The 20,960-nt window shown below is 38.4% G+C and overlaps 1 protein-coding gene across 1 annotated transcript in view; it reads right to left on the bottom strand.

Annotated features, from left to right (window-relative positions):
* Positions 1–5,249, bottom strand: part of ced-6 (PTB domain-containing adapter protein ced-6) — an 87,330-nt gene extending 82,081 nt beyond the window's left edge. The window contains exon 1 of the mRNA XM_067775049.1: positions 4,905–5,249. The gene's annotated coding sequence lies outside the window, so the exon portion shown is untranslated. The remainder of the gene's footprint in view (positions 1–4,904) is intronic.
* Positions 5,250–20,960: the final 15,711 nt, after the last annotated feature.

Raw genomic sequence — 20,960 nt, 5'->3', positions numbered from 1 at the left:
AAGCCCACAGTCAACAAACTGATTGGACCTTAGCAGTGCGGCTTCAGGCCTTGTTAATCTACAATCGTCCAGATCTTCACGATGCACAAAATCCTGCAGAAGACTCACGATAGGAGAATCGACACTAAACATCTTTTCGTCGACCGTATGCTGCAATGTCTGAATTTATGTTCCCTGCAAAGTTATAAGGCTCTGTCAAATTACGTTAGCACTACCACCATCAGCTCTGTAAGAATTGCGAAGGTTATATTCGAGCCATTCGAAACCGAACGACGCTTCCGACAAGGCGACGCCTTTTCGCGAGATTTCTTTAACAAAACGCTTGAGAAGATAATTCTAGCAGCTGAACTATACCGTAATGGTACAATTTAGTATAAGAGCGTACAATTACTGGCGTATGCTAATGAGTAAAACGCGCAGTACTTGCTGTCATCCAAGAAAGAATCGGCCAATTCGCGCCTTGGCAGCCACGTCACTGTTGACGGATAAACAATTCGAGGCTGTGCCGGATTTGGTCTATTTGTAAACTAACACTAACAGCAAAAACAATGTCAGCTTAGAAATGAAACAGAGAATAACTCTTGCCAACAAGTCCTGAAGTATGGCTCGGAATCGTGGACGGTGTGGGGAGAAGATAAGTTGGCTCTTGAAGTGTTTGAGAGAAAAGTTTTTGGGAATATTTATGGTCCTGTCCGTGATACCGATTGCGGGTATCGAAGAAGGTAAAGTGGTAAGCTGCATGAACAGCAAATAAAAACACTAAGGCTTCACTGGCTAGGTCATGTTATGCGAATAGACGAAGACGCTCCGGTCGAGAAAGTATCTCAATCGGCACTCTTTTTGGAAGCAGATGAAGGGAGACCCCTTCATTGAGTTGAGAGAGACAGGTGGAGGATGGCTTGATCTCTATTGGTGCTCCCTTGGTGTGCCTTGTTGTGAATCGGCCAAAATCGCTTAAGCGATCAATGATGATTATGATGTGGCGTTTTTGAAACCAATTCTGAGAAAGGATGTTTTTCAATACAATTTTTAAACATGGCTTCTTCAAATAATAGGGTGTTTTAAAAAAATGTTTATATAGAGCGTTTTTGAAACTGCAGCCGATATAGGGTGATATTCCACTCAGCAGGTGATATACAAAGTTCATATATCACAGAATTGACAGAATTTGATAGCTTTAGTGAGTTATTCAATACACCAATCGTTCGCCCTTCATATCTAAGGTGGGATGATAAAGGAAATTTTATATGTTTTTGTTATTGATATTAGAAAAAAATTGCAAAGTTTACAAACGGCGTTGGTTACTAGGACATGTTTCAATATTTCATTTCATCATCAGCTACCTTGCGGGGAGCTGAGTATTGAACTCGAAATCTCCAACATTCCTACTTTATACTAGTTTAAAGGCAGATGCCTTTAACCACTTATCCATATGAATGCCCGCTGCTCACTTTGTAATTGGTCTCTAAGTATTGTCTTTTTGTTGCTATTCCTTTATATAACATTAGATACATACCAATTCGATATGTTTTTAATTCTAATTGTGTCGAATAATTATAGGCGCGCTCAAGAGCTTAACTAGTAACATTGGATTTATAGCAGTGTTTTTTAAAGCAGTACTTCCGCTGTTCTCTATCATATCAATATTATTCAGGGCTGTCATGGAATCCAATTGTAGTCAGAATCGGATTTAAAAACGACAACAAAATTACTTTGGTGTCATGAAATCCAATGTTATCGGTGTAATATTCGAATTGCAATGAGTGTCGGTTTTAGGTGTCACAGAATCCAATAATATTGATTTTGCTATCTGAAACAAACCAATCAGTTAAATTCTGTTCGATTTAATATTTTCATAGTTGTTTATCTCTTGGAGTTGAATATTTTCTAAAAATGTAAGTAAATAAAGTTTAATTTTATAAACATAAATGTAAATTTACATATATTTTCACAACTTTAGCATTTGAGCCACACTTTAGATTTCATTAGAAGCAATTAGAATCGGGAGTGGGGGCTGGAGTCTTCTCGGAGTCCCTAGATTTGTCTGCATTATTCAAACTCCCATCGCACTGCAGAGTGTTTAAAGCAGAAAGCCTCGCGATTTGGCAAGCCTGCAGATCACTGGAGGGCTTGAATGTAGCTGGTAAAATTTGCATCCTGTCGGATAGCCAAGCAGCGCTAAAAGCGCTTTCCTCGCCACACATTAACTAAAAATTAGTGCGGGCTTGTAAGCGACTCAGTTATCCACCAATCTGGAACTACACGTTATCTTGGTCCCGGGTCATAGGGGGATAGAGGGCAACGAGAAGGCCGACGAGCTAGCACGCAGGGGCTCATCGAAGATGAAAGAGGAAATAACCAGTGTCGAAGTAGGCATACCCTTAGCAGTAGCCAAGGGGAATATCCAAAGAAGAAAGCACAAATAAAGTGGAATAACATCACCGCCTGTGCAATATCAAAATCCTTTTAGCCACACAATGATGGAAAGAGGACGAGAAGTTTTCTAAACAAATCCAGGGCTAACACACACAAACTGATAGCAGTCTGCACCGGTCCTTGGGCAGTAGGTACGCATGCGGAAAAGATGGGCATTCCGTATAACGACTACTGCAGAAGCTGCAAAGATCCAAATGCCAGGGAAACAGTAGAACACTTTATGTGTAAATACCCGGCTCTAGCTAGAGCCCGTCTAAGGTTCCTTGGAACCCCGTTTCTAGAAGACCTCAGAGGGTTATCTGTGATAGCAACCCCGAAATTTCTTAATTTTATCAACAATTCGGGCTGGTTGTAATACATTGACCGTAACATTCCATAGGTTTTTAGACGAGTTACATGGCATCAAAACGGCTTTAAATAGCTACTGGGCGACCAGGGTCGCAGCCATTTCACCTACTTACCTACCTACATATACTTTCATTCTTAATAGGGGAAAGCATAAAAATTCAATGCAACACAGTATTTTGATATTGCGAAGGGCTTCACGAAGCACATCATCTAAAATCGTTGACACCGTGCTTCTACCTACACTCATGCTAGAATCCTTCCCAACTGATCTTTAATAGGATCCTTCAGCTAAAAATCGTTACGTAGATGCAAGTTGCAGCACTGGCAGAACTTTCGAGCGAGTTAAGCGTCCTTCAATGGTGTCTAATACAATTCGGAAAGCCTCTAAGTATGTATGGAACTGCAAATACACTATAAATATTTAGAAACCCACATTACGAAATATTTTCAATTACGCTGTCTCTGGCAACTCAAATGGATTGCTGCGATCTTTCAAAATTTTCATTTTGAACTTCTCGCAACTTTCTTCTTCAAATAACATAAATGCTACAACTGCTGATGCCATTTTGATGACAATAAATTTGTTTATTTCTGTTTAGATGCACAAAACAATTATTTTGTAAAATTTTGCCAAAAAAATTAACATCAAAATTGCCGGTGCACCGATAACACTGCAAAACAGCTGATTCGAACATCGCTTTTATTTACATTCGAAAGGACAAAACCAATACGGTTTTATGGCATCAATTTAATTCATTTTGGTTTGTAATTCCGACAAAATGCAAAACCGACTTGGATTCCATGACAGCCCTGATTATCTGTATTTATTTAGCGAGACATGCTCATATTTATTTATACAATTGTTTTTGTTACTGATATTAGAAACAAAATTTCATATTTTTCATATTATCTTCGATGCATATCTAAGTTTTACTGCACTTAATGCAGTAAGAGAAAAAGTTTTTAAACGGTTTTATTAAAATAATCAATTTCAACAAGTTTACTTTGGACTGGGTAGGCATTCGAATAGTAATGTCCTCTCGGGACGAAATCACGCTCCCGAAGTATGGCTCGGAATCATGGACGGTGTGGGGAGAAAATAAGTTGGATCTTGAAGTGTGTGAGAGAAAAGTTCTTGGGAATATTTATGGTCCTGTACGTGATGCCGATTGCGGGTATCGAAGCAGGTAAATTGATGAGCTGTACGAGCAGCAAATAAAAACACAAAGGCTTCACTGGACTGGACGAAGACGCTCCAGACGAGAAAGTATCTCAATCGGCACCCTTTTTGGAAGCAGATGAAGGCAGATACCTCCATTGAGTTGAGAGAGACAGGTGGAGGATGGCTTGACCTCCATTGTTGCTCTCAATTGGTGTCAATTATCGCGATAAACGGCGTGACTTGTTATGAAACGGCCAAAATCGCTTAAGTGGTCAATGATGATGACTTTGATGGGGCGTTTTTGAAACAAATTCTGTGAAAGGGTGCTTTTCAATAAACCTTTGATACATGACTTCTTCAAATAATAGGGTGTTTCAGAATAGTTCGTCAAATTAAATAAAGCGAACATTTGTGAATCCCCTCCTCAGCATGCTGATTTTTCCCCCTTGCTGTATTGTTTTTGTTTTCAACTTTTTGCTAGTATTGCGCTGACGACGTTTTCGCAATCTTTCCATAAAAATCTTCACAAACTTTGTTTCTTTAGCTTTTGTTATTTGTTGGTGTATTGTTTTTTTTTTTTTTTTTTTGACAAAAAAAAAGTGTATTCCAATGAACTTTGCGTTATTATTTTTAATGGTTATCTATTACGTATTGCAAGTTTCTTTGTTATCAAAGAGAAATTATTATTGTTGTTGGTGCTGATTTAAGTGGTATTTCGGTATAAAACAAGTTTTTATTTGCAATAAAACAAAAATGAATATCACAAATTTTATAAAAAATTTTGAGATTCCAGTGAATTATTAAAACTTTAAGCAGAAAAACATAAGTTTTTTATAGTAAAATATATATATTTTTTAAATATTATTTAAGGTGAAAAAAAAAAAACACTTTTTAGCTGAGAATTTACTTATTTGATTTGATTGCGGTTTTCGCGAGTGGTTAAGCGAAGTATACACACCTTTTCTCTCGTATAACAATTATGGCCGTTTTCTGTTGTTGTTTTTTTTCTACAAAATAAAAATTTCTTTTCTGTTACAATTTTTTGATTTAGATCCACAGTTGATTTTAACTATTAGAGATGTGGAGTTTTAAATTTTAATTAATCCCTTTTTAATTTCGAAATCGAACTTCTAACTTATTTTTAGCCGTCTTTTCACAAACGTTGGCAAGTAACCGATTGAGCGTTGTTGAAAACGGGTCAAACGCGTCAACGAGGATCCTTAATAAATTTAACTGAAAACGTACTCATATAGCGAGGAAATCCACAACACGTCTTAAACACAACCTGTTCCAAAGCACAATGACAAAACACTGAAACACTTAACTGCACACTGGTCCGGTAGATGGGATCGCTGCTGGATTGTGATCACAAAGAAACCAAGAAACAAGGGCCGAATTAACCCTCAGCGGGGCCCTAGGCAACCATCAATTTGGGGGCCCTTTTTTCGCGTCCATTCCCTTCTTTTTATACTCAGTTGAGCAGAGCTCACAGAGTATAATAACTTTGATTGGATAACGGTCGGTTGTACAGGTATAAAGGAATCGAGATAGATATAGACTTCCATATATCCAAATCATCAGTATCGAAAAACAAGTAAAGAAGGTTAAGTTCGGGTGTAACCGAACATTACATACTCAGTTGAGAGCTATGGTGACAACATAAGGGAAAATCACCATGTAGGAAAATGAACCGAGGGAAACCCTGGAATGTGTTTGTATGACATGTTTATCAAATGAAGGCACTAAAGAGTATTTTATGAGGGAGTAGGCCATAGTTCTATAGGTGGACGCCATTTAGGGATATCGCCATAAAGGTGGTTCAGGGTGGACTCTAGAATTTGTTTGTACAATATGGGTATCAAAAGAAAGGTGTTAATGAGTATTTTAAAGGGAGTGATCCTTAGTTCCATAAGTGGACGCCGTTTCGAGATACCGCCATAAAGGTGGACCAGGGGTGACCCTAGAATTTGTTTGTACGATATGGGTATCAAATTAAAGGTATTAATGAGGGTTTTAAAAGGGAGTGGTGGTAGTTGTATAGGTGGTCGCCTTTTCAGAGATATCGCCCTAAAGGTGGACCAGGGGTGACTCTAGAATGCGTTTGTACAATATGGGTATCAAACGAAAGGTGTTAATGAGTATTTTAAAGGGAGTGATCCTTAGTTCCATAGGTGGACGCCGTTTCGAGATATCGCCATAAAGGTAGACCAGGGGTGACCCTAGAATTTGTTTGTGCGATATGGGTATCAAATTAAAGGTATTAATGAGGGTTTTAAAAGGGAGTGGTGGTAGTTGTATAGGTGGTGGCCTTTTCAGAGATATCGCCCTAAAGGTGGACCAGGGGTGACTCTAGAATGCGTTTGTACAATATGGGTATCAAACGAAAGGTGTTAATGAATATTTTCAAAGGGTGTGGGCCTTAGTTCTATAGGTGGAAGCCGTTTCGAAATATCGCCATAAAGGTGGACCAGGGGTGACTCTAGAATGTGTTTGTACGATATTGGTATCAAATTAAAGGTATTAATGAGAGTTTTAAAAGGGAGTGGGGGTAGTTGTATATGTGAAGGCGTTTTCCAGATATCGACCAAAATGTGGACCAGGGTGACCCAGAACATCTTCTGTTGGATACCGCTAATTTAGTTATATATGTAATACCTGCCAAGACTTCAAGGGTTTTTTATTTCGAACTGCAGAACTTTTCATTTTCTTCTACTTAATATGGTAGGTGTCACAACCATTTTACAAAGTTTTTTCTAAAGTTGTATTTCGCGTCAATAAACCAATCCAATTACCATGTTTCATCCCTTTTTTCGTATTTGGTATAGAATTATCGCATTTTTTCATGTTTCGTAATTTTCGATATCGAAAAAGTGGGCGTGTTCATAGTCGGATTTCGTTCATTTTTTATACCAAGATAAAGTGAGTTCAGATAAGTACGTGAACTAAGTTCAGTAAAGATATGTCGATTTTTGCTCAAGTTATCGTGTTAAGCGCCATGCGGAAGGACAGACGGACGACTGTGTATAAAAACTGGGCGTGGCTTCAACCGATTTCGCCTATTTTCACAGAAAATAGTTAACGTCATAAAATCTATGCCCCTGCCAAATTTCAAAAGGATTGGTAAATTTATGTTCGACTTATGGCAATAAAAGTATCCTAGACAAATTAAATGAAAAAGGGCAGAGCCACGCCCATTTTGAAATTTTATTTAATTTTTGTATTTTGTTGCACCATATCATTACTGTAGTTGAATGTTGACATAATTTGCATATATACTGTAAAGATATTAAATTTTTTGTTAAAATTTTACTTAAACAAAATTTTTTTTTTTATAAAGTGGGCGTGGTCCTTCTTCGATTTTGCTAATTTTTATTAAGCGTACATATAGTAATAGGAGTAACGTTCCTGCCAAATTTCATCATGATATCTTCAACGACTGCCAAATTACAGCTTGCAAAACTTTTAAATTACCTTCTTTTAAAAGTGGGCGGTGCCACACCCATTTTCCAAAATTTTACTAATATTATATTCTGCGTCATAAGTTCAACCCACCTACCAAGTTTCATCGCTTCATCTGTCTTTGGTAATGAATTATAGCACTTTTTCGGTTTTTCGAAATTTTCGATATCGAAAAAGTGGGCGTGTTTATAGTCCGATATCGTTAATTTTAAATAACGATCTGAGATAGTGCTCAGGAATCTACGTACCAAATTTCATCAAGATACCTCAAAATTTACTCAAGTTATCGTACGGGACGGACGGACGGACATGGATGGCTCAATAAAATTTTTTTTCGATCCTGATGATTTTGATATATGGAAGTCTATATCTATCTCGATTCCTTTATACCTGTACAACCAACCGTTATCCAATCAAACTTAATATACTCTGTGAGCTCTGCTCAACTGAGTATAAAAAATTGATTGGGCCATGTCCGTCCGTCCGTCCGTTAAGACGATAATTTGGGTAAATTTTGAGGTATCTTGATGAAATTTGGTATGTAGGTTCCTGGGCACTCATGTCAGATCGCTATTTAAAATGAACGAAGTCGGACTATAACCACGCCCACTTTTTCGATATCGAAAATTTCTAAAAACACAAAAAGAGCGATAATTCATTACCAAAGACGGTTAAAGCGATGAAACTTGGTAGGTGAGTTGAACTTATGACGCAGAATAGAAAATTAGTAAAATTTTGGACAATGGGCGTGGCACCGCCCACTGTTAAAGAAGGCAATTTAAAAGTTTTGCAAGCTGTAATTTGGCAGTCGTTGAAGATATCATGATGAAATTTGGCAGGAACGTTACTCCTATTACTATACGTATGCTTAATAAAAATTATTAAAATCGGAGAACGACCACGCCCACTTAAAAAAAAATTTTTTTTTAAGTCAAATTTTAACAAAAAATTTAATATCTTTACAGTATATATGCAAATTATGTCAACATTCAACTCCAGTAAAGATATGGTGCAACAAAATATAAAAATGAAAGAAAATTTCAAAATGGGCGTGGCTCCGTCCTTTTTCATTTAATTTGTCTAGGATACTTTTAATGCCATAAGTCGAACAAAAATTTACCAATCCTTGTGAAATTTGGTAGGGGCTTAGATTCTAGGACGATAACTGTTTTCTGCGAAAAAGGGCGGAATCGGTTGAACCCATGCCCAGTTTTTATACACAGTCGACCGCCTGTCCTTCCGCTCGGCCGTTAACACGATAACTTGATCAAAAATCGATATATCTTTACTAAACTCAGTTCACATACTTATCTGAACTCACTTTGTAATGGTGTAAAAAATTGCCGAAATCCGACTATGACCACGCCCACTTTTTCCATTAAAAAAATTAAAAAAATGCCATAATTCTATACCAAATACGAAAAAAGGGATGAAACGTGGTAATTGGATTGGTTTATTGACGCAAAATATAACTTAAAAAAAAAACTTTGTAAAATGGGCGTGACACCTACCATATTAAGTAGAAGAAAATGGAAAAGTTCTGCAGGGCGTAATCAAAAGCCCTTGGAATCATGGCAGGAATACTGTTCGTGGTATTACATATATAAATAAATTAGCGGTTCCCGACAGATGATGTTCTGGGTCACCCTGGTCCACATTTTGGTCGATATCTCGAAAACGCCATTACATATACAACTACCACCACTCCCTTTTAAAACCCTCATTAATACCTTTAATTTGATACCCATATCGTACAAACAAATTCTAGAGTCAGCCCTGGTCCACCTTTATGGCGATATCTCGAAATCTCTAAAAGGCGTCCACCTATAGAACTAAGGCCCACTCCCTTTTGAAATACTCATTAACACCTTTTATTTGATACCCATATCGTACAAACAAATTCTACAGTCACCCCTTGTCCACCTTTATGGCGATATCTCGAAAAGGCGTCCACCCATAGAACTAAGGCCCACTCCCTTTTAAAGTACTCATTAACAGCTTTCGTTTGATACCAATATTTTACAAACGCATTCTAGAGTCACCCCTGGTCCCAGAAGGTGGTATGCATTTTATTCCAGTCCCATTCCCAGTCCCAATCCGAGTCTCAGTCCCAGTCTTAGTCCTTATCCCAGTCCCAGTCCGTCTCTGGATAATATATTACTCTGTACTAAAGCACTCATCAACAGCATTGATTTGATATCCATATTCTATACATACATTCTAGGGGTACCCAGGTCCACGTTTTGCCAAATATCTCGAGTCACCCACGGGTATGAAAATTACCCTCTGCTAAAGCACTCATTCTCAGCTTTCATTTGACATCCATATTCTATAAACACATTCTAGGGGTGCCCGGGTCCACTTTTTGTCCTATAGCTCGAGACCCTAGTCACCCAGGGGTATGAAAATTACCCTCTACTAAAGCACTCATCAACAGCTTTCATTTGATATCCATATTCTATACACAAATTCTAGGGGTACCCGGCTCCACGTTTTGGCCTATATCTCAAGGCCCTAGTCACCAATAGGTATGAAAACTACCCTGTACTAAACCACACATCAACAGCTTTCATTTGATATCCATATTGTATAAACACATTCTAGGGGTGCCCGGGTCCACGTTTTGGCCTATATCTCAAGGCCCTAGTCACCAATAGGTATGAAAACTACCCTGTACTAAACCACTCATCAACAGCTTTCATTTGATATCCATATTGTATACACACAATCTAGGGGTACCCGGGTCCACGTTTTGGCCTATATCTCGAGACCTTAGAGACCCTAGAGACCTATCCTATATTTCAAGTTAGATCAAACTACACACGGGGTGGCCTCAATTGTGTGACACGTGTTTTTTATATATTAAGATATACCCCCCTTTCACTTCGATACACTTCTTTGCACGCTCATCAATTTGTCAAATGAGTCGGAAATGTCCTTTTTAGGAACCTTGTTGTTGTTGTTGAAGCAGTGTGTGTGTAAGGAACCTTGTCTAGTTCGTCGGTCGTCGCCTTGTGAATGCGGTTAATTGAGTTTTATTTATTTGAGTAAAATTTATATTCAGTTCTGATTATATTTTTCTTTCACTTTCTAGAATTTCATGTTTGTAAGAACATTTTAAAAGTCTTTTTCATTTTTCGGGGGCCCCAGGCAACTACCTATTCTGCCTACTTGTTAATGCGACCCTGCAAGAAACCAAGAGTCGTACCAAACGATGGAGCACGCGAACGTATTAAATAGTTACCAGACAAGGTAGATATTCAATAAAGCAGCGCTTCTAACCATACACAGAGACAAATTCAAGTTTGCATCACAGTTATGTATGTACGTAGTACACACAATTCACCATACTTTGAAATTACGGCGAGCGCATGCATTGGAGCTCACGAATTACAGCTACATGCTTTCAACGCTTTTGGAGCTACGCCGCTCAGCTACTAATTTCGATGTTGAATGTATGTGTGTGTATTTTCCGTAGTTATTTTTATAGGCATCTCTTTTTTTTCTAGTTGGATTTTTCCGAGTTGAGCCTACTGAGTTTTGTGCCACTTAGGAGAAGAGACTTTGGTACTTGGTACGAGCTTGAGCTTAAAATACAAATAACTGGTATGGCGTACAGTGAAGCGTTTGGTAATAAGAAAATTGCTGTCGCCGTATAAACCGTGCGCCCGTGGACTTAAAATCACCCGTTTTGAAAGCGTTACCTACCCCGGGCTCGTTTCTTCAGGGTGGCGTGCCATATTTTTCGTTTTTTAAGAGCCTTTCGTTGTTCTTGCGTTCGGGTCATGCCTTTTGCTTTGAGGGTGGTTTCTCCGAGGTAGCTTATTTGCTGCATATCCTCTGGGCCACCCAGCATTTTTGTTGTAACATTATCGACTGTGATTTGACCGACTCGAGTATTTGTCGGCTCTGGCTAGATCGCGAGCATTTAAAGAAAGTGTCCTCAGCATTTTCCTCATCTGCTTTGCCGTAAACGCAATAAGGATCTTCGACCTTATTTAATCTGTGCGGGTATTTTTTGAAGTAACCGTGTCCAGAAAACAATTGGGTATTGTAGTAATTTATGCTTCAACATCAGTGATTAGTTTCGCTATTTATCTGCCTTCTTTTTCCCATCGTACAGCTGTTAGAAGTTTAGAGAGATTCTTCTTCCAGAGTTTGCCTACAGCTCGGAGCCATACAGTAACGTGGATAGGCTGATGTGCATCAGCAGCTTCCCTTCGCTTTCTGTAAATCCTTCGATGTTTCCCATCAGCCTGCTTAGCAACAATAGCTGTGTCTGCGTGAGTCCAGCCACTCGTTTAAGTGTAACGTGACCTGATTGAGTTTGATGCGTGCTTCTTCTTTGTTTTGGGCTGTAATCATTGCGTATACGACTAAGAATGAATTATCAGGTATTTCAAAATTGAAAATTTCATTGTAACTGACCTTCTACAGGCCAGGACCGAGAAATTATCCCTGTGCTACTCCGCATGTGACTTTCATCGTACGCGGACCCTCTGGGCTTGATATACATATAAGGATTCGCTCATTGACATAGCCACGACATTTTTGATCGCTGATCTCGCTGCTACCTGAATCCAATTCTGACTCCATATATCAAAACTTCATTGAGTGTTTTGTTCATATTTCTTTGCTACGATAATTTCATACTTGGAATATTTTGTCTTTGTGATTTTAGAATAAGTGCGAAGTGTCATGTTCGTAGACCAGGCATTGAGTTAAACGTCACTTCACAATAAAATGTATAATTCAATCATAAAGCGATTCAAAAACAACTCGAAAGCAGTTTTGAAATGATCCGTTGACCAATTTCTAAATAGTTTAGGATTGGTTACTAAAACGGTTCTGAAGCTACCTCAAATATTCCCAAAATATCCAGAAATTGGCCTGAAAAAGTTACAAGATGATCGCACGAAGAACCCTGAAGTGATCCCGATATAAAACCGAGATAACTCTTAAAACAATTCCGAAAATTTTCCACAAGGCTCCATTCCCGAAATGTTCCCTAAAACAATGTTTAGGAGTGACTCCGAAAAAGGTTCCGAAGCTAACCCGAACTAGTTCGAGTTATCCTGAAACTGCATTATAATATTTGCAAAATGATCCAATGAGCAACCAAAGTTCTCCTGAAATTATCACTAAAACAATATCGAAATAGCAAAGAAATAATTTTGAATATAATACCGAAACGATCTAAAATATTCCCGAAAATAGTCTTGTAATTGTTCCGTAAAATTCTGGAAATTATCTCTAAAAATATACTAAAGAAGTCCCGAAATCAAACTGAAATAGTCCCGATGGTATCCCTATAATCCAAAAATGATCCCAAGAAAGTCCCTAAATGGTATCGCAATGTCTCCGAAATTACTCGGAGGTAGTTCTGAAATGATCTAGAAATCGTGCCGAAATCCTTCTGAAACAAATCCGAGTTTGTCCTGCAATTTAACCTATCACGTAATGATCCCTCGCGGTAGATGAATCACCAACTAAACCATTTTCCAAAATTGTTGAACCTCAGTTTATGTGGCCCAGAGAGCTAATATCATTGGTCAAAAACAATATGCTAAAAGCTATACTATTAAAAATAATTGAAAACTCTTTCCATGCCCTTAATCCGTTCTGGCGTGATGGAGCTACAAGATACAAATTTGGACATCCAGAGAGCTAAACATCCAAACTTTATAGTATTGTGACAAATATTAGTGACACTAAGTGATACTCACATCCCTAGTCTGATGCTAAGTAAATGAAGTCACAACAACAATAAAGCAAACAGTCACTTGTATCTACATAAACGAATCAATCATTATGTCTACACATATGTACGTACACGCAACGGAGAAGCAACGCACAACCACATGCATATATCTGAGATACTCCCGAAAGTATGCAATGAGAGAAGCTATAAAATCGTGCATCTGTAGTTACAGCTGAGAAATTTGATAGCTGATGGTCAACTAGTAGATTCTGGAAATGGAAGCGCCTAGAGGATGCGAACGAGAAAATCAGAGAGTATAAAAGGCAGCAACAGTAGAGGCGCAATCATCTGTTGGATTTAGAGCAATAGCAGTGTTATCAGTTGTAGTGTTATTGTAAAGAACTTTAATACAGGCCATTTTGCATTATTGAATAGTGGAGTTATTTATTCAACAGTTTAGTGATTCGAACTTAGCAGAAGGTTGCAAATAAGAGGATTTGCAGTAAATTCGTTACAGTATTAATATGATATTTTGTAAATTTTTTGTCAGTTTGCTATTTAGGCTTGCTACACTGTGCGATCCTCTCAATTTGTTGATCAACTATTGATCTCTCATTTCACTTGAGCTAAAGGTTTTAACTCGATTCAGAGAGTTGAACAAATTTACATAAAATTCATTTACAAGCTTAAATCTAGTTATAAATTATGTTGCTTTTATAAAATAGAAAATGACACAAACACACACATACACTGCCGAAATAGAGTAACTGCGAAAAAAAGAAGAAAAGTGGCGAACAACAATAAAGCCTCACCGCGGGTGGAAGGTGGTGTAATTTTGTGGTTAAAGAAAATTATAATAAAAAAGAAAACAATTAACTTGCTTTGTACATACATAAATATGAATGCATGTTAGCATTTTAAACAATTTAAGAAAACATACATACTTACACGTACATTCAAATAAATCATATACGACTTAACAAATGGACCGCTTGAAAAACGATGTCATGACGCCCCCAAAATGAGTACTTTACCGACATTCGTACAAGGCACAACGCTGATAAGCATTTCCAATTTACTGGGCGTAAAAAATAATAACAACAAAAACGTAAAAAAAAAAAACAAAATTTGGTTCACATTCAAAACGCTTCAACTGATGGATGGACTTATTGTTTGGCTAGCGAACTCGTGGAGTGACGCGGCTAGCTTGCTGATATGGTGGCATGTGTTGTGTCGGAGGAGATATTACGCAGTTCACAGCCTCTAGATATAATGTGCTCGTTTTCAATGGAAATATTTATACTTGAGAAATATTTGCATGAACTAAGTTTACATAAGTTTTATTTTGTTTCCAAAGATATTTGAATAATAAGCACGCGTTTTTTGGCTTAGTCACTGCTAAGGAATAAACCCAAAATATTGATTCTGCGAAAAATATTATTTTTTAACACGCTTATATTAGCTTCACTTGTATGTATGCTTGTTTATGCTCATCTAGGGGCAATTCTTGATTATTTCTAAGAAAGGCAATGGAAACTTGTTGCTTACTTAGAATTTGCCAAACCCCCGAATTCTAATGAAACAAAAAGAAGGCACCGTATCAAATAATTACTCAAGACGGCATTTTTTTCCAGCGCAATTTTTAGCCGCCCCAGCGACCCCAACTTTCTCATGGAAGGTGGGCGATGGATTATCTAAAAGTTTATATGTGGTCATATCGAATCATTACCGATATGATCGAGTTTTTTATCGCTACAAGAAGAAGTAGACGGAGGGGGGGGGGGGGGGCGAAATCCAGAAGTGTCTTGCCTAGGTAAAGTTTGAGACCCATAAAAAACTTACCAAGAATAAAAAAGAATATAATTTAGCACTTTTAGTTTCAGACGTTGTATGAAATGCCGAACTCAGTACAGGATACGAGAAAAATTTCAGATTCTCTAAAAGCTATGTTCGTTTGAGCAGTTTGAACTCGCCGGTCCGTAACAGAGATTGAATGTGTCCGTAGTGTTATCAGAAGTTTGTTCGACATCCAAACTGAAAACGTTCCCGTTCCAGGTTATGTTAGGCGTGGGTCTTACAACTTTAGACTAACAAAGTTGCTCCTATAATTACAAAGACAGGACTGTAGCTCATGACGTGCATTCTAACTGGACACTATCTTCTGGCGTCACGCAGCTTTGAATTAGGCTTGGTCAGTGATACAAGATGTAGGAAGTGCGGGTTGGAGGAGGAAACGATCGAGAACGCTTTGTGCTCGTGCTGTGCGCTTGCCAGACTAAGATTCTAGGTATTAGGAGTGTTACATTTGTTAGATCTAGAAGCATAGGTCAGAAAGCTTCTAGTATTTACCAAGAGAACGGAGTTATTTTATAACATAGGTCCTGGTTTTAGATAGGGGTTTTCAGTTTGGTTGTTAAACAAACTTCTGGTAGCACTACGAACTGATTGAGTATATGTGAGGTGGACCGGTCAGTTAAACCTAACCCAAACTTACCGGTTATCCTGCCACAACCGAGAACAAGAAACAAAGTACAGCTTCTACTTACATGATTCCTTGTGCAAAGAAAGGCGCCTAGTAGGAATTTGCGTGAAATTCTTTGTAGTTAAAGAAATGCTTTGCTAAAAAAGTAGTTTTTTGGCTTCCGATATGACTAGATCTGAAATTCGGACTCGTATGTGAGGATAAATTGTTCTAACGGTTTTAGGAGGAACTACTACTACAGCTTGCGAGAAACACGAAGTCCTCCGGTGATCTCCGAAGTAGGTCAGGAATATCATCGTAGGGATTCAAGGGGTTGATAAGCGCGATACAAAGCTTTACAGCTTCAAAGCTTCCGCAACCCAACTGTCAACCTCACCTACAAATATGAATGTATCATACACATGTTTAGCAGGCGAGGCTCTGGCGACCCTAAGTTCCTCATGCCACTAGGGGGTGTGGCGGGATGGCCTAGAAGGTTTAATGTAGTCATATTAATGGTTCCCGAGATGATCGGGCTACTACCTTTATGGTGCTTTGTTACCGGAACGTAGCGGATCTATATCCGGAAAAGGACCATCAATATAACATCTCTGCAGAGCTAGCAAAATCAAAGTTCTTTAGGGTAGAACTTTGAAAGATCGCCAGGGTAAAATCAGGGTATCATTTATATGACAGTTAGGTTAGAGCTGTCATACCAATGTCAACGGTAGAATGCGTAGCCGGTAGAGACATATAACTCGATGGGTGATCTACGTACAAGACCAGTTTCACATCTCACCACTGCTTACTCCAAAAATGATGCGGAGGCTACCTGAAGGTTTCAGTATCGAAGACTTCTGTGTTTTCGTTAGGCTATGAGGCTCTGTATATATGCAAATAATATCTAGGCAAACTGTTGGGTCTATGATTAGAGCTGAAGGTATGGCCACGAGCCATTAGTGTAAGGAAAAGCGGTCGAATAAAGCTACATCGACAATATAATATATAAAGTTCAACTAACTGACTGTGATTATAACTAAAGCCATTGGATAAACCATATAAAGACTATCAGTTTGATTTGATCGTGATCTTCATCAAGGTAAAGAAAACTCAGATTACACTTTGGTTTCGGTAGTTCAGATTCTAACCGTTTGGGTGAGTCAATATATCTGCCGCTGTCCGGAATAACGGTTTTCTAGTCGCTCTTATGTAACAATATTTTTATTGATGTGAGTGGACGATGTACACTGACGGCCTCAGTGATGTCTAACGTTGCTCCGGGTTTGCTAGTACAACTTTCTTATTCGTGTCAATGTTTTGTAACCTGCAGGGGACCGTCCGTTTTACAAAAAATATAAAACTTGCTAAATAAGTAAATTCGTTCTGGAAAATATGTATTTTCAGGTACTGGCCCCATTTACACAAATGAGTGTAATGGGCGCTAAGGATGCTGTTTCGTGTACAGCGACGAACGTATTCTCTCCAATGTTAACAATGCCTTTATCAGCTCAAAGGCCATCTACTGCAGCTCTAGAACAGTCCCTCTTACAAACAACAGGAATCCCTCCAAACCTGGGGGAGATTCCACTTATTTAAGATTTTATTGACGGATTTAAAATAACCAGTGGAGTAGGAAAGGAAACCCTTGCAACATTCTCGGCTATACTCATATCTATTCACCTCTCAAACTTACCCGCCGTGTTTTATTCCGGGATCTTCGGTTTTTACGATATAGCCAAAGGGTCACTGTGCACAATCTGATAATAAGGCGGCCCTGATTGGTCACGTTTCAGCAACGATAACACCTAGTCTGATTGGCTAGAATAGAGAGCAGGACATATTTGGATACCAGGACAAAGTAACATACAGTAAAAGGAAATGGCCAATGAGGTGGATCGGCTCTTGATTTCGCTGGTGCGAAGTAGGTCCCTGAACCTCTGCTACTTATTAAGGGTCTTATCTCTAACCACTTGGCTAAACGATGCTAATAATAGTTTCTAGGTGTCTGTGATCAATCTACAACGGACTACAGCCTTTCTGTGAGTGGACTATTGGGGCTCATATGGAACGGACGCTATTAAAACACAATACCTCATATAGAGTTGCAATTATTCAGGGCGGAAGAAATTTTAGAATGAAAGAAATTGCTTTCGAGAGCAGCTCAGAGTTCAAATACATTAGACCTGTTAGCATAGGTCCCAGAAAGCTTCAAGTATTTGCAAAGAGGCCGTAGGTTTTTTATAACAGAGGTGCTGGTTTTTGGATACGGGTTTTCAGTTTGCTCGTTGAGCAATCTTTTGATAACACTATACACTCATTCAGATTATTTGAGATCCTCACGGACCAACCAGTTCAACCTGACCCAAACCTGGTGAGCTTTTCAAATATTTAAACTCAACTGAATACAAACTAAGTCGGTTATTATATCTGTGTCATTAAAAGTTATGTGTTATAAAATGCGTACATAACAAATCGGTTATGTAAACTGGAACGCCGTAATGATTTATCACATGTGGTTGTGATGTGAGTGAGAAAACGATTTGTCCGCTGCAACAGCGGAAACGCCAAAGCAAACATACACACATACAACCACACATGAATGCGCAAATCCATATGCAGATTGGATTAGCCACAGCTGATTACTGTGATAAAAAATTACATTCGGACTTTATTGGCTAAATTCGCACCTGGCATATCACGTTGCCTCATAATGACCGTTGAAGCAGTTAGTATGAACTCATCGGCGCTTTGTAGTTGTGATTTATGCAAAACCAGTCTGTCTGCGCAAATCTATTTGTATGTACGGCAGATCAACTCATTTGGTGCGACAAAGAGATCAAACAAGATTCGTCGTGGTGCCAGCAAACGAAGTGCATACGTCGCGGCGACGAGATCCATTATCCTAACTTGGTCACAACATCTCAACCTATAATCTTACACTACCATTTAAGTCAAATCACGTCCTCCACTCCCTTAAATCTCTTCATCTAGTTGTTGTTGGTGCACCTCATACCGATCGTTCTTTAAGCTAAAATTAAAATAACTAAGTCGAAGAGCGGCATTTCTTTTGGTTTGAAGTTTTTCGGGTTTCTTACTTATTTTTATTGTTTGTTTGAGAAAAGCAAATCGTGTAACTGTATATAATGAGGCAAAGCAATGATGTGTATAAATAACAACAACAATACGAGTACACATTTATATTCACATTTTCACATACGAACTCAGTACGTGAGGCTTGTTGCGCATGATGTTATGGTTTTTTGGTGTTGTTGTTGTTGTTGTATATGTTGTACAATATTTACTTGTGCGAAAAAATGGCCAACGGTGGTATTAACGTTTTAGTTAAGACGAGCAATAAATGTCTAATGGCAATATCGAATGTAAGCAGGGATGTAGATACATACATATGTGTGCATGTATTATAAAGGATGCTTCATTGTATGAGTGTGCGTTAGGCCGGGTCGATTTGTGGGGAGGCAAAAAAATCGCCCATTGCTCTGTGAAAATCATATTCTAGGGATCAAAATAAGAAACTTTGCCGAAGGAACCATACCTCTGAAACGAATTCTGATGTCCCCCCCTTGGGGTCGTGGGGGCAAATTTTGAAAAATCTCACTTTGAAATGCCTATGTTTTTTCTTTTTGGAGTTTATTTTTCTCTTTAGACATTTATTTAGTCAGAACATATGTAAATGAAAAAATGAATTTAACTTAGTAATAGAAAAGAAATTAAAAAAAATTATTAGAAATTAGCGTTTTTACAACCCCCTTTTAAAACCAAGGCATCACTGTGACAAAATTGCATATCGTAAAATTGCTTGTGTTGTTTTTTTTAAGCCACCACAAGACACAGCAGGTAGAATTGAAATTGCCCCTACCCAAAAGTTAGACCCAAAGGGGGGACATCAGAATTCGTTTTAGAGGTATAGTTCCTTCGGCAAAGTTTCTTATTTTGATCCATAGAATACGACTTTCACAGAGCAATGAGCGATTTTAAATCGACCCGCCTTAGTGTGCGTATATTCGGTACCTATAGTGCGTCTTTAACTTACTCATGCGCCTCTATGAAGAAGTGATAGCCGCATCAGCTGGTTAAATCTGTAATATGTCGGTTAGCAATGAGTGGCAGTTACGACGCTAGCAAAGACGTGGAAATCACCATTGTATTTCCCTCCTGATATAAGAGGAAAAGAAAGATAAGAAGTCAAAACCGAAACCCAACCAGACGTATTATCACCAATAAGTTATCGAAGTTTGTTATCGATAAGTTAGTAGTTTGATTTAAGTAGGTGTGTTATCGACGAGGTACAGACGACTTATCGATGTGTTATCGAAGCGTTATAAATTTGTTATCGATAACAAAGGTTGTCAATGAGTTATCGATTTACCATCGAAAAGTTATCGATTATTTTTAAAAAAGTATCAATGTTATTCTAGGGTTATCGATTTGTTATCAAATCGATCAACATATTATCGAAAAGTTATTGATAAGTAATCAGCTTTTTGATTTTTATCGAAGAGTAATCGATTTGTTACCGAAAAATTAACGATTTGTTATCGAAAAACTATGGATTTTTTATCAAAAGAGTAGCGATTTGATATCGAAAAGTTATCGGATTTTAACAGAGTGTTACCATTTGCCCCTAAAGGCAATAGTGGCTTAGAATATAACCCCGGATGAGAACTCATTTTTCTGATGTTGACTACGATAAACGTTTAAAGGACTACGATTTGACGGCATGTAACTGGAATATCCGAACCGTATGACCGAGCAGTATGATCATATTTATCTCTTACTAATTACTTATTTGTCGCTGCTGTTTGACACTATAGCTTTCCAGCGACCCCGCAAATACAACTGCTATGAGGAGATATGTCACCTGCCTCGAAAAAAAAGAGCCCTGCATATAGGGCCACGCAGTGTATGTGCGCGGCAACGCGCGGTATATTGGAGCGTTAACTTATCGCGAAGAAGGAAGAAATAAGCCAAAAAAAAAAAAAAACGTGTGGCGAAATGATGTAAGTGCGAGGAGCTTCTGAAGGATACTGGCTGATTGGAACAATTCCACGAAAACTCTATCAAAAAATTCGGTGGAGGACTGAGGGTTTCAAGACTGGGACAGATTCCTGCAGGAATAATAATGGCGACCTGGTAACGTAGAGAGTGTACTTAAGTTGTGGAGGGATAACTTCTGCTCATTGCTAGCTAGCGAGAGAGAAGATGAACACGATGCCCAAATCACCAATGACGGAAAACACGTTCCGGCACCCGACTACGACAGAGTGAAGGTGGCAATTTACGGGCTAAAGAAAAACAAGGAGAATACCCGCCGAGCTCTTCAAATATGGTGACAAAGATCAAAATTGGTAAAGACTAGGTATCAACTCTATGCG

Source organism: Eurosta solidaginis, chromosome 3, assembly GCF_040869045.1.
Source record: "Eurosta solidaginis isolate ZX-2024a chromosome 3, ASM4086904v1, whole genome shotgun sequence".
Classification (NCBI taxonomy): domain Eukaryota; kingdom Metazoa; phylum Arthropoda; class Insecta; order Diptera; family Tephritidae; genus Eurosta; species Eurosta solidaginis.
Note: the sequence above shows the minus strand (reverse complement) of the source record. Positions and strands in the feature narration are given on the sequence as shown.